Source organism: Tyto alba, unplaced genomic scaffold (genome assembly GCF_018691265.1).
Source record: "Tyto alba isolate M040663 unplaced genomic scaffold, T.alba_DEE_v4.0 Super-Scaffold_9, whole genome shotgun sequence".
Lineage (NCBI taxonomy): Eukaryota > Metazoa > Chordata > Aves > Strigiformes > Tytonidae > Tyto > Tyto alba.
The window spans coordinates 43,750,460-43,764,805 of record NW_024881330.1 but is presented as its reverse complement, the minus strand read 5'-3'; the positions used below and the strand labels follow the sequence as shown (position 1 = coordinate 43,764,805).

Genomic DNA, 14,346 nt, shown 5'->3' with positions numbered 1-14,346 from the left:
GGCAGGGACCGGTGGCGGCATGGCCGGAACACTGAAGCTCTGCAACCCTGTCTGCCGGGGGGGTTGGAACGTGCCCCATTATGGCATCACCTCCTAACGACATCACACACGCAGGGGCCGGGACCGGGACCAGCTGTGAGCCCCTCCACGGGCAATGGGGTCCTGGTCCCCCCGGCCCCCTCGCTCCATGGCCGCCCTCAGCCTTCGCTCAGCCACAGCCCAGGTGACACCCACCCTGTGCCTGCACCCTGCTGGGGGCTGCTCTGGGCAAAACCAGCCCTGGGATGCCCCCGCAGCTCATTAATATTATTTAGCCTGGATAGGGAGCTCCCCGGGGGGAGGCCCCAGCTGCCCTTGCAGCAGCCCACGCAGGAGGAAGCTGAGGCCCAGGCTCGCTCATGCCAGTGAGGAGGCCACAAATCCTCTGTCACTGCCGTGCCTGCGGCCAGTTTGGAGGGGGGGAAGGTGCTGCCTGGGGCCGAGGAGAGGGGAGCCCCCAGGGGGGACGGGGGGCCCCGTCCTGACTCCTCACTGGCTTCACTCCCGGGCAAGTGCTTCTCCTCTGCGCCAGGACGGAGAGCACAGCGGGGGCTGGAGAGCGTCCCCAGGAGCTGCATGGGCTCGGGGGGCATCCCTGAAGTGGGGTCTGTGGGAGCTGTTCAGTGTTCACATTGTGAAATTTTAGTCTATGTTTTTGAACAACTGAAGACATAATAGGCACTGGTTCGAGGGTCTTTCTGAGAATGTTTTACTAGTGTAGGCTTAACTGCTGCCTGTGGCATGATAGAATTCAATAGACCGGAAAAGGAAAAAGACAGGAGTTCCCCATTCCTTGTGGAAAGCCTGCACTTCAGTATTAGTTCTCAATAAACCCTGCAGTCCATTACTGACCTGCGGCCTGGGGACTTCATTCCTGCGAGCTGCTCCCACGGGTGGCTGGGAGGGAGGAGTGTGGTCGCAGTGGAGAAGAAAACCACAGGACTGTGCTCTGAATCCATGTTTTCATCATCATTAAAAATTGGGTTTGGTCTGACAACAGGGAGAATAGTATTAAAATCTCACCCTTCCCAAACTAATTTGGATACTATGTCCTGTGGTTTCAGATAATACAAGTAACCAGTTTTCTCAGTTTTTATCGTCCACTTTGTCATGGTAAAAACTTTTGTTTCACTAATTTGAGCAGTTTGTTTTTTTCTAGACAAAGTAGTGGGTTACATTTACGGCTGATGGTTCAGATTGGTGTTTTTCTCTGGGTTTTGTGGGGTGTGGTGAGTTTGGCATTTTTCAGCTCCTTGACAGGAGGGGCAGAGTTCATGGTTCGGGGCTCATATGCCCGTGCTCTATTTTGACAGACAACGATACTTTGTTCGCAAAAGCATAACCATGTGCATTTATACGCGATTAGACATTAACTGATTACTTTACAAACTACACTGAAAAGAAGCTTCCCGTAGTGATGCTTCCCTCTCAGATAAGCATAACTTTTTAAAAATTCCCTGTTAGCCGAAAACTGACAGCTTCCCCCTTCAACTTTTAAGCACTTGTGAGCATCTGACAAGGGTCCCTCTCTGAGATATTCTGGAGCAGTAAGTTGATCTCAAGTGGGTTTGGTTGTTTTTGTTTCTTCTCATTAACCACACAGGCACTCTTAAGCTGTCATAGGTTTGGATTTTGTTTTGAACAAATACCATCACACTAGGTTGGAAATGCCTTTTTCAGTGGCACTCGGAGGATATAGTTCAGACTTTCAGGATACAGTAGAGGTTAACTATTGCAATATTTTGATGGTAGAACTTGAATATGTGCTTGATTTTTTGCGAACAGATTGATGAGTCTTCTGCATCAATTTCTCTGGCGCAGCTTATTAAGGTATATTCTTGTCAAATACTTAAAAAATAACAAGTGTTTGCTTTGTATTTTTAAATCTTATACTGTGATCTGTAGCTGGATAACTGTTGTAATGTGAACAAAACTTAATTTTTAATAATTTACAGTACTTGTTTTAACTTTAAAATGTGTGCATATTTTGTTACTGTCTTGTAAAGATTAGTTCCCAGTTTGGGAAGATAGAAGGGGAGTAACTTCTCAGCCACAACGTACTGTTGCAGTATTACCTTCAGAACACAACACTTCAGAAGCTGTTTTGCTGTTTCTCAGATTTTTCCTTAATTTTGCACTGGAAACTAACAGAATTTTCACAGAATAATTTAATTTGCTGTAAGTTGTGAACAGCCAAAAGAGAAGCGTTCCTGTACCATGCACAACTGCATGGCTATTTTCTAATTTCTAGTCACTGTATAGATCCATTTGTGGAACGCTGCACAGTTTCATGTAGACAGTGGACAACACAATCTGATTTGTTTGAATGCAGGCTGTGGAAATTGTGTAAATGTACCTAATTGTTTGTAGGAACATACCACGTGTACGTGTGGCATATTAGCAGATGTGACTTTCTGAAGCTGTTGTAAAGCCATGTTTTGCTATGGAACTGCTTGCATTATTTGCTCAACGCTGTGTAACTTTGTCTGGGAAAGCACTAGTGATTGCACTGTGTGAAAAGGAGGAGTGCTAGCCAGGGAAATTACTAGTCTTTAAAGTGACAAGGATTAGAGAAGGTAGGGCCCAGTGCAGAGGAGCTAGTTCTTTCTTCTGAAAATAAAGGCTGGAGTTCATTACCAAGAAAGAGAAATCTCCTCTCCCTCCCAATGCAGAATTAAATTGTGTATATTTGGGAAGACAAAAAACAAACAAACAAACAAACAAACAAACACACCCAATTAGTTTGGAAGGTAGCCACCAAAAGAAATTGGTCTCCATTAGTGCTGTCCCTAAACGTACCCTTGGTTCTGTAAACTCATGTGAAGTTTTACTCTAAAATGTGAAATGCTGTCAAAGTGGTGTACGCATTGAAGCTTTCGAGAAAATTTAAGTGTTTCAGAAAAATGCAGGAACATGGCATAAAGCAGCTCAAAACTGTTACTTATTCTAACCTCTTCAGTGCAGGCTGGTTTAGCGTGGAGGCAACGTGTTGCAAAAAAGTTTTCTGCATTATTATTACTATGTATGAAATGCTTTATTTGAATTTTGGTCTATTCCTAGTAATGCTTAGTCATTTTGGGACGTGTTTTGTAAATGGTTTGGGTTCAAACAAATCAGTCGAGTGTCTGTAAAGTTTTCTGTAAATGTTAATGAAAGTTATTTCATGGATGTCAACCTGGATTATGTTACAGATGAGAAAAAACTGTGTCTATGAAACGGCCATTTAATGAACCGTTGAAACTAGCTGGTTACTTTTGTGGATGAATGCATATAAAAACAGACACACCAGTGGTTGATCTGAGTGACAGGTTCCTGAAGGTCCAAATCATTTACAGTCGCTCCCTTAGGCCCTGCTTGTGTCTGCACTAGTGTGTAATAAAAACATTTGAACAAACACTACTGAAAAAATAATCAGCTGGCTTCAACAATGTGACGATCTCGTTCTGTGTAAGGTTTCTGTTACAATTTGCATGTTAAAAAGACACAGTCAACTGGAGAAGAACTGCAGGTTGTGCTGACTGTAGTTAAATCCCTTCATATGAAGAAGTTAGTAGGCAGGGGACGTGCCGTTTGGCTGCCGACAGCACGTGACGGTCAAATTTCTACCGAAAAGAATTTTTCCTGAGGCATTATAAGAAGCTTGATTCCTTTTAAAGCTTCTGTGTCTGAAGCCAAATTTCAGCAAGCAACATCTTCCCCAACTCTTAAGTTGTGTGTCCCTTTAATGCTGGAAAATGTAAATAATGATACTTGCATAGAACTCTCTCAACTAAATGTACAGCGAAGACCTTCCCCTTCAAATAGTCTGGAGCTTGAGAATCAGTTTAAAACTACTGGATAATAATTTTTTTTCTACACATAACTTCAATCCACTTGGAAGAAAATTGGACTGGTTACGCAAGACTTTATGTAAGGTACAAACAGAGCCTAAGGTTTTGAGTGCCCAAGAATGCTCTTTTCAAGTAGGTTAAGAGGCACATAAACACCCCGTCATGGCATAAGGACTCCCCAGAACACCTTCAGGAGAACTATATTTTATATAAGCAGCTGTATTCATGCAACCTCAGCTAGGCTGGTGCTGCTCTTTACAGGATTAGCTGAGTGGTGTTGTCTTCAGCTGTGCGGGCTTAGATGTGTTCCTAATGTGTGTGTCAAATAACTGCCTGTTAAACAGACTGCCAATCTGGCTGAAGCCAACGCTTCCGAAGAAGACAAGATAAAAGCTGTGATGATACAGTCTTGCCGACAGTATGATCCAATCAAGTAAGTGTTGACAATGTCAAATCTGTTCTCTAAAGGCTATGGAAAAATTGTAGAGATGTTTGTTTGAACAAGAGTGACACATGCATACCTTTTTCTTTTTTTTCCCCAAAAAATTTTAGTTACATGAAGAAATCCTTGGGTCTACCTCCACCATCATATACTTGTTTTCGTTGCGGAAATCCTGGCCACTATATAAAGAACTGCCCAACAAATGGGGTAAGATTGTGGGGGACTTCTGGTGTTACTTTGTTTTTAATTGTTGTGCCTCGGCAGTTATGTGACAAATACATGAATATTCATCTTGACAATTGTTCCTCTCGGGGTGAAATACAGAGGTTATATAGGCAATGGTGCAAAGCCCTTCAAAATCCAAGGGAAAGATGGAATTCTCAACATGAAATTTTCTTTTTTTCTACGTCATAGACATTACATGTGCCCACAGATCTTCCGCTGTGAACTTGAATGCATATCTTTATATATTTCAATATTGCTGGAATTTTTCTGTTAGAAAGTTCAAAACACTGCTCAAGCCTTTGGAGCATCCTGGCTATATTCATCAAGCAACCCTTAGGCTAAGTTAAAGGGGAGGATTAGAGGCTTTTGCTGCTCAAAATAATCAATGAAATGTCATTGTAAGTGTGGGTCTTAAGATGAGATATGTCCGTATCTCTTTTCTTATCAGGACAAAAAATTTGAGTCTGTTCCCAGAATTAAAAAGAGCACAGGAATTCCAAGGAGTTTCATGGTGGAGGTGAAAGATCCCAATACGAAGGGTGCTATGCTGACCAAGACAGGAAAATATGTGATACCAACTATTAATGCGTAAGTATGGAATTACTGGGACTGACCAAAAAGTGAACGAGAGAAGCCGTGTGTAAATGCCTGAGTGACAGTGCAACCAAGTTGGCCATCGTCTGTAATTACGGGGGAGGAAGCACTGTCATCGGATCTTAACCTTGAAATCTGTGACACTTTCTAATATTAAAACAGGGCGCTCCTGCTGTTTGTGTCCCTGGAAATCGGTTAAGCTGCTGGTATGCTCAGAACCTGTACTTCTACAAAGCATTTCAGTAGTGTTTACAGTGGAGTCGTTCCCTTTGAAAGCTCCTTTTGCTTCTGGTTTACGTTTCAAAAGCTTTTTGAAAAATTTACCATAGAGCTGTTGGACTGAGATGTCCTTCCCCTCTGGCTTTTACCAAAGCCCACGTGTGAAACAGACTGACAATTTCCTGTTGCTATAAATGAAGAGAATACTCCTGTGTGCTGACAAGAGTGGCTGTTTTAAAATGCACTTGGAAGCACTTCTGATTTTCTGTCATGGATCTCCTTTCATAGAAGCTGTGACACGGACTTCCATTTATAAAACATAATTACTCAGAGACTAACTTTACCCCGAGCCTGCAATTTACATTCACCCTCTGGCAAAGGAGAGGTGGGATTCATGTCACCTGATTTCTAGCTGTCAAAAATGATTTTTCCAGTCTGAGCTAATTTCTTAGATGATCCAACAAATGGGAAAGTTCTGCAGAAGGAAGGTTGTTTCCCCCCTCCCTCTTCCAGTGTTGTGACTCTAGAAGAGTAGTTTAAACTAAATGCCTGTGCTTGTGAAGGCTAATGTGGAGTGAGAATTCCATCGATCATCCTCCTTTCATAAAAGCCAAAGCTTGGAGAAGTTTTCCTTTATCCATCTTTAACTTTTTTCTTTTTCCTTCCCCACCCACCCTCCAGGGAAGCTTATGCTAGAGGAAAGAAGGAGAAGCCTCCCTTCTTACCAGAGGAGCCATCCTCTTCCTCCTCAGACGGTGATCCTCTTCCAGAGGAGTTGATATGTCTCATTTGTAGAGATATCTTGACTGACGCCGCTGTTATTCCCTGCTGTGGAAACAGTTATTGTGATGAATGTAAGTGTTCCTCCCATGTTTGTTAGCTCAAAGCACCACATCTGATCTTCTGAAAGCAGAAAACAGGAGATAACAAAATTAACTTTGCTAACAGCTCTATTTAATACTTAACTATACCCTGATTGGGGAAGAACCCTGCTCATAGAAATGAAGAAAAAAAAGAAGCAGAAAGCTTCTTTTTTTTTTTTTTTTTTTTTTTTGTGCAGGTGATTACAGTATTGGATATCAAATGCATTTAGCTTGTCCACAGCCTTTTCTCTCATGCAAAACTCTATGGCCACCTCGGGTGACTTCCTGTGATCTGCAACAAATGGCTAGTTAAGCATGTGATCCACATTCTCCTCCATGGGAGAGCTGGTTAAAGCCTTCAGGACTTGAACATACTAATGACTGAGATGCACTTTACTCATTAACCCTGAGGTTGGTGACTTCGCACTGTACTAGATAGTGGAAAAAAGACTAGTCAGAACATCAAGACACAGCCTACTCTATATCTTCAAATATTACAAGAGTGAGCTGTCAAAACTGCATAGTGTTTTGCTGCGCACTATCAATTTTTTACACTACTGAACATTTATAGATTCAGGCTCTCAATTCAAGACCATATTCACCATCAATCATTTCTGTGTTTTATAATCGATTAGAACCAACAAAATTTCCTTAGTTTGCCCATGAACTATTCTGATGATTCTAATTATTCACAGGTATTAGAACAGCATTACTGGAATCTGAGGAACATACATGCCCAACATGTCACCAGACAGATGTTTCTCCTGATTCTTTAATTGCCAACAAGTGCCTACGCCAGGTAACAGGAAGATTTTTACATCAATTGTTTGTAAGAAAAGTCTGTTTGTAAAAATCTGAAAGGGAAGAAGATACTAATTTACATCTCCTTAAGCAAGGCTGACTGAATAAAACTAGATTTATTTCTCAAGTACATTATCTGTTGTTACAGAAGCATACAACTCTTTAGAGACAATCTGGCAAATTCAGGTCACATTTTTGTTTAACATGATTGCCTCAGTTTGGTGTTAACACTGAAGTACTTTAAATACAGATACTCTGAGTTACCAGTCATTAGTATCAGTGTTTAATGTGATGTGTTCATACAGCACAGAACGCTTTGGGCTGGAAGAGACCTTTAAAGATCATCCAGTCCCTAACCCCTTCCACCAGCCCCGTCCAACCTGGCCTTGAACCCTTCCAGGGAGGGGGCAGCCACAGCTCCTCTGGGCACCCTGGGCCAGCGCACAGGGAAGAGTTTCTGCCTTATGTCTAATCTGACTATATCTGTATGTTGGCTTATTTTAGGATTGATACTATTTATGGGAACACAGGAGTCATTTTACTCTGTGGAGGCTTTTGTCTGTATATCTCCTGGAGGTTCCTAATACCATCTTGTAAATGTTTTTCTGCCTTCAGGCTGTGAACAACTTCAAAAATGGAACTGGCTACACAAAAAGGCGCCGTAAGCAGATTCAGCAGCAACAGCAGCAGCAGCCGCCACCACCTCCACCGCCGCTCATGGCTCCAACACCTCCTGCTGCTCTGGTGACGGCCTCTGAACTTGCTAAATCTTCCTCTGACAATCAGCACTTTGTTGGAAGAGAACATAAGTTTTCTTTCAACATATGCGTTGATTCTCATTCTTTGGTGGAGCTTATTTTCCAACTGTTTGCATTTATTCACCAGGGCTATCAGGTTCCTGTTCTCAAGCAGCCAACATTACCAAGTCTTCTGGGCCCCCAAGGACAATCAATACCCACAGCTGGTAAGTAACTGCAACTTTAGAATTTCTTCTAAAAAATTGTCTTCAGATAAAGTGAATGGGATTTTTTTCTTTTTCCTCTCCCCACGCCAAAAGTTCATCCAATGAGAGCCGGTGGAATTCGCTCAGCAGGTGCCAGTCCAAGCTGGGAACTGTAAGTATTCTACAGAAATGAAACATATTATACATATTGTAACCTGTTAAATGAGGTGGTAATGCGTAAGTTATAAAACAGCTGCATTATCATGAAATAAGTATGCACAGATAGTTGTGGAGAATACAAGTGGTAATTAATTTTTAAATGGCTTCATTTGGCCTAACAAAGGGGTTCTGTGCTTGCATTAAGGTTATTTAAAATAAAACTCCAGTGCGTGACTCAAAGAGGACTCTGAAAAATTAACTCTTTTTGAGGAAACCATAATTACATATCAAAATTAAATAAAATTAAAAGATCGGATGGAAAGCCAGCCTTTTGATTGCTGGCTGAATAGGGCTGAAGAAATTGATTTCCCAATAGAAATCAGCCTCCAATAGATTTTTTTAGCAATCTAATTAATATTGACAGAGCAAATTATTGGAGGAGGCAATGCTGTTATTTTATGACAATTTTGACTGTCTTCAGTTTAGTCATCTCAAATAGCCAAACTGTTTCTTCACCTGGAGAGAGAGGATTCTTTTATCCATTATTGCAATGTCAAGTTATTCCTTCCTTTTGGTATGTATTTGTTGTAGAGAGATTGTAAGGGTGCACTGTGTTTATAAAATTGTAAAGATCAGTGAAAACAAAAACCAGGATCCATCTCACAGATTGTCTAAGACCTCAAATTCAGTAAGAAAGAAAATAAAAAGTCAGGGACAAGAACAGGCCAAATACATCATCACGAGGCAACAACACAGGAAACGTGTGGAAGAGGTTAGAAGTTTGAGAGCAGATGAGTTAATCCCTGTGCAGTACGTTGAAGATCAGAAGTGTGAAGTATTAAGTGTATCAAGGAGTGGCAGAGGAGCAGTGGGCACTTGGCTCGTGGGAGATGGGAGTCTCTTTTAAGCACAGGCAGACTCCATCCACAGTTGCAAAGCTGAGTATACGGAGAGAAGACTGAGGGAGCTGCTGGGGGTGAGGGTGTGGAAGGAAGTATGAGGATCGAGAAGTGAGTGTAGTCTCAAATGAACAGAAAGCAGGGAGGGAAAGTGCTCAAGGTGAGAACAAGAAGTGCTTGCCACCGTGCTCCTGCTTCGTTCCTTCACTCTTTCAAATCAGAGCAGAGTGTAACAAACAGTGATACGTGTTTTGGGGTTTCTTTAGAAGTCCAGACTGAGGACGCCACACAGGGAACATAGTCCAAAGGACTCAGACCCCAACAGTACCAGCACCAACACCGGTCTTTGTGCCTGTGCCTACACCTCCCTTGCACCCTCCACCACCCCACTGCACCTCCTCTCCCACCGCGGGTACCACCACCACCACCATTTCCTCCTCAGTACACACCTGGTCAGCCCCCACTCTGCTGAGTGCACTGTCCCCCCTCCAGGATATCCCCCAGCTCCTGTAAACATGTCATCAGCTTGGGTGCCAACAGCAGCACCAGCGGCTCGTTCAAATCCCACCCCAACGACACGAGCACCTCCTTTACAGAATCACAGAATCACTGAGATTGGAAAAGGCCTTTAAGATCATCAAGTCCAACCGTTAGCCCAACACTGCCAAGCCCACCACTAAACCACGTCCCCAAGCACCACATCTACACGTCTCTTAAATATCTCCAGGGATGGTGACTCCACCACTTCCCTGGTCAGCCTGTTCTAATGCTCAACAACCATTTCGTTGAAGAAATTTTTCTTAATATCAATCCAAATCTCCCCTGGAGCAACTTGAGGCCATTTCCTCTTGTCCTATCCCTTGTTAGCTGGGAAAAGACACTGACACTCATCTCGCTGCAACCTCCTTTCAGGTAGTTGTAGAGGGTGATGAGGTCTCCCCTCGGCCTCCTTTCCTCCAGGCTAAACAACCCCCAGTTCCCTCAGCCACTCCTCACAAGACTTGTTCTCTAGAGACTCCACATCTTCATTGCCCTTCTCTGGACACGCTCCAGCACCTCGATGTCTTTCTGGCAGTGAGGGGCCCAAAGCTGAACCCAGTATAGGAGGTGCAGCCTCACCAGGGCCGAGTGCAGGGGGACAGTCACTGCCCTGGTCCTGCTGGGATTCCTGACACCAGCCAGGCTGCTCTTGGCCTCCCTTCCCTAGGGAGGAGTTTTCCAGAGAACAACAGAGACTTAAAGTGGAGTAGGCATTTGGCTCAATGAAGTTGCGCTGGTTTTCATGTTTATATTTTGATAGCGTATCGCACTGCAGTTACACTGCATCTGACATGAGCAAAAATGGCATCGTGTTCCTTCCAATATACTTTCTCGTTGCAGATGGCAAATGTGCAAAACTAAAACAAGACAAATGTAATTCTGAAACTTTCCCTAAGCTTTGTAGGAATTCTAAACTGCTTTTGCTTACATAGGATGTCCACCTTTTGCATTTGCATGCAGTATGCATTTTCTCATATTGGCCATGTTTTGTTTCTTGGTGTCATTTTGGTAAAAAAGGTCAAATTAGAATTGGAATAAAGGTGAAACTTCTTTTAACAGGGAAAAGAAAAAGTCCAAACTCGATAAGTTTACAAATCATTCTGCCAAGGAACTGATGGAATATAAAAAGATTCAGAAGGAGCATAGGCGTTCATTTTCCAGGTAACTGCCTTCCCTGTCTGTAATGGAGCAGCAGATTGGCTAGAAGAATCAGGAGGAGATCCACTCCACCTCTCTCTCGTTAGGTGGACTGGGTGATTCAAGGGATTAGCAGTGATAGGGGTTCCATACGTAGGTTAGTAGCTCCAATATGGTAGAGATTACAGTTGACCGACAGCGATAATTTGGCAGCAGTTCTTCCAGAGCAGGTGTGTCTTTCGGTAAAGCTTCTCTGCAGTGACGTCCTTCACCTCCTGACAGCCGTGAGGAGGCCAGAAGCTGAATAGGTGCAGCTGCTGGATTTTGTGTGTCTCCCTGCTCTGATTGTAACCATTACCACAAAGCACTTCGGAGGAGATATGGGAGAGAAATTGTCTTCATTTCCACTTCTGTTTACCTCATGTGGATACATGGAGAGATTTTAACCTGGACTGCCAGCTGGTGGCTTTCACTAGTAATTTGTTGACATTTTAAATTTTTTCTTAGGAACTGAAATGTCAGAGCTGTTTGTAGAGAAATCTTAAATTGGTAAAGGACTTTGAGAGGAGGCATGATGCTCATGAACATATGTGGAATAATAGTGAAATGGCTCTTTAAAAAATAACAAAACTTGTGAAGAAGAAACTCAGGGTAGCTGATGTTTTTTATCCCCAGAATTCACTTGGGCAGGAGTCTGAATAGCTCTCTCTTAGTACTGCTGTCAGTATCTTTCCTTGAATAATGGCCTCATGGCATATTACTAGATTCTGAGTTTAACAGCTTTTAGATATGCCTTTTCCTGAAATGCGGGCACTATCCTTGGTTAGAGCTAGAGCTATGTGCAAAAATTTGCTAGGGCATCTGTCTAGAAGTCCTGTATGTAAGATTGCAGCACAAGTACTTTGCATCCTGTACAAGGTCCCAAATAAATAAGTAGGGAAGTTAAACAGACTAAGCTGGCACTGTAAAATGGAGCTTTACTGTCTTCAGGTTAAATCGTGTTTTCTTGATATTTGATACTGCGCTGTAGCCATTAAAACTTGCTCTTTCTGCATCTTACTGCAACAAAAATGATTTGCACCACAGGTGGTTGTGGAGTAGTGAAAATGTACACAGTAGCAGTAGAAGCCAGTAACACCCCCTTAAATCAGTCAATAGCTCTGGTAGTTCACGTGATAGAAGTAAGTGGAAATAGATGTGCCCTTCCTGTATATTTTCACACTAACAAAGCAGCAGTTCTGTCTTGTAAGTGGAAACCTTTGCGTGTTGCCAAATTCTTCCGTGTGAAGTAGCATTATGTCAGCATCTGAAAGAAGCTTTGACATGAGCCTATGGAGAGGAAAAAAAGCCAAACCAAATTTGGGAGGGAAAAAATTGGGGAGAGGTACTCTTTTGAGTTAATTTCATTTATTTTTACTGTGTTGTGTCTTTCTTAAGGTCCAAGTTTCCCTGCAGTGCTTCATCTTACAGTAGAAGTTTGCATAGCTACTCCGAGGCAAGATCGGGTTCTTCCCGCACTCGCTCCTACTCTCGATCATTTCGTCGTTCCCGTTCTCGTTCCTACTCGCGATCGCCACCCTACCCAGGAAGAGGCAAAGGGAGGAGGCACAACCATCGTTCTAGGTCAAGGCCACGTGGTTATGATCAAGGTTCAAGGTCAAGATCACCCACATCCAGAAGGATCCCATTCACGGTCAAGGTCTCCAGTATTTAAAGGCCAGCCTCCCCCTAAACTTAGAAGGAGAAAGGGAGTATTTTAACAGATATACAGAGCTTCCACCATATGATATGAAAGCTTCTTATGGCAGATCTGTTGGCTTTAGCGATCCATTTGACAAAGGACTGACGCAGAGAATGGGAAAGGAACTATAGCGAAAAATTTTACAAGGGCTGTGCTGTTGGCGCTCAACCTTGACCTCCAGTAAACAGAGAGGGCTTTTCTCCAGCTGGGTTTGGTCCACCTGGAACGAGATGGGAGGACTCACCAAATGCTCGGGAATGTAGGGAGAATTATTCTGGTGGGCAGAGCTACCAAAATCATAATAGAGCTGGAAATTACGCTGAAAAACCTTCTGGAAGAGAGAGCGATGGCTGTCAAAGACCCTACAAAATCCAAAGAGAAGGCGGTGGAAAAGCCACTGGAAGATGACGAAGGAAAGAAACATAAAAATTACCAGAAGTAGAGGACAACGGGAGGAGAATTAAGGATTTCCCAGTCCTGAGTGGTATGGGAGGTGGGAGAAAACCAAGGGAACCAGTTACAGCAGCAGATGTTAAAACGAACTCTCTGTTCCCAAGCAGAGATGATGCCACCCCTGTGAGAGATAAGTTATGGAAGCAGATGCTGTTGCTTTCAGACCAACCTCTGAAAAGGAGTAAAAAGGAGAAGAATAAGCCAAAAGAGAAGAATAAGCCAAACCGAAAAATTGAAGAGACAGAGGAGAAAGTAGAAGTGGCCGTTCCTCCCAAGAAAGACAATATAGTAACTCCAGCTCCAGTTCCCAAGAGCAGGTGGACACCGATCATGAAAAATCTCCTTGACAGGAACCTCCTGTGAAAAAAGTGGAGGAGTAGACAACCTTAATTCCTTTATGTTCTTAATTCATCTTCATATGATCTCTTGTCAGGCATTTTTGAACTTGTGCATGCTCTTTATTTTGAAGAGAAGCACACAGCATCATTTCTCTTTTCTCGGTCTTTAGCTACAGCTGCCAACCTTTCCTAGAGGCAGAGTTATGCTGTAAAACTTATTTTTTTTTTGTGAGGAGAGCAAGAGCAATCTCAGGAAAAGATCTGCCCTGTAACAGTCACATTAAGAAGAAGTGGTAATGACTGCAAACGTGACTTTCAAGTAACTCAGCTGGGATAATAGATGTTCAAATAAGCTTACTGCCCTCAGACCAAAATCTTAATTAGGAACGTATAATTAAATGGGCAGCTTGCTCTCTAGATTTCTTATTTGTGAATTCATAAGCACTGATTATGTATTCATGTAGTGGTTTGGGTAGTCCAACAGTGTTTGTTAATTCTGACTTGGGGAATTGCTCTAATTAGATAGCACTTGGTCAGTGCTGTTTTGGTTCTAGTTTGATTTGAGTTTATAATGGCTTTAATCTTCCTAATACAAGTCTTGGGTTTTTTGTTGTTACGTTTAATACAAATATTAAGACATGACTTCAAACAATAAACAACATGTGATAGAAAGAAACCTGATTCAGGTATGTCTTTAATTAGATGTGTTGTATATTACAAGCCATGACAGGTCACTGGAAAATAACTTGATTGATCAGTCCAGTAGACAGCTCCCTTTTACATTTGTTTTCTTTCTCGTATTGGATGCATCAAAAAGCTCAAGAAATTAAGGAAAAAGGCTTGAAAGGTAAAAATAAAAAGAGGCGATAGTTATTAAAGGCATAAACCTAAGAAAATCGGCGTCTTTGGCTGAAGAAAGAGCAGAAGGTGGCTGACAAACTCAGGATACAGCAAGTATATTCCTTCTCCATGTTTTAAGGTTTCTCAGTCTTTGTAATGAGTCTTGAAAGGCCTCTATGTTTTTTTTCCTCCTTCAGCTCCAAAGTAAGCTTTTTATGACTTCATCATAACATTGCTGCCATACAGCTTTGAAGGACGAAGGATTAAGGGTGAACAGTGAACG

At 42.5% G+C, this 14,346-nt stretch overlaps 1 pseudogene; it reads left to right on the top strand.

Moving 5' to 3' along the window:
- Positions 1-1,800: 1,800 nt before the first annotated feature.
- Positions 1,801-13,362, top strand: LOC122152713 (annotated as a pseudogene).
- Positions 13,363-14,346: the final 984 nt, after the last annotated feature.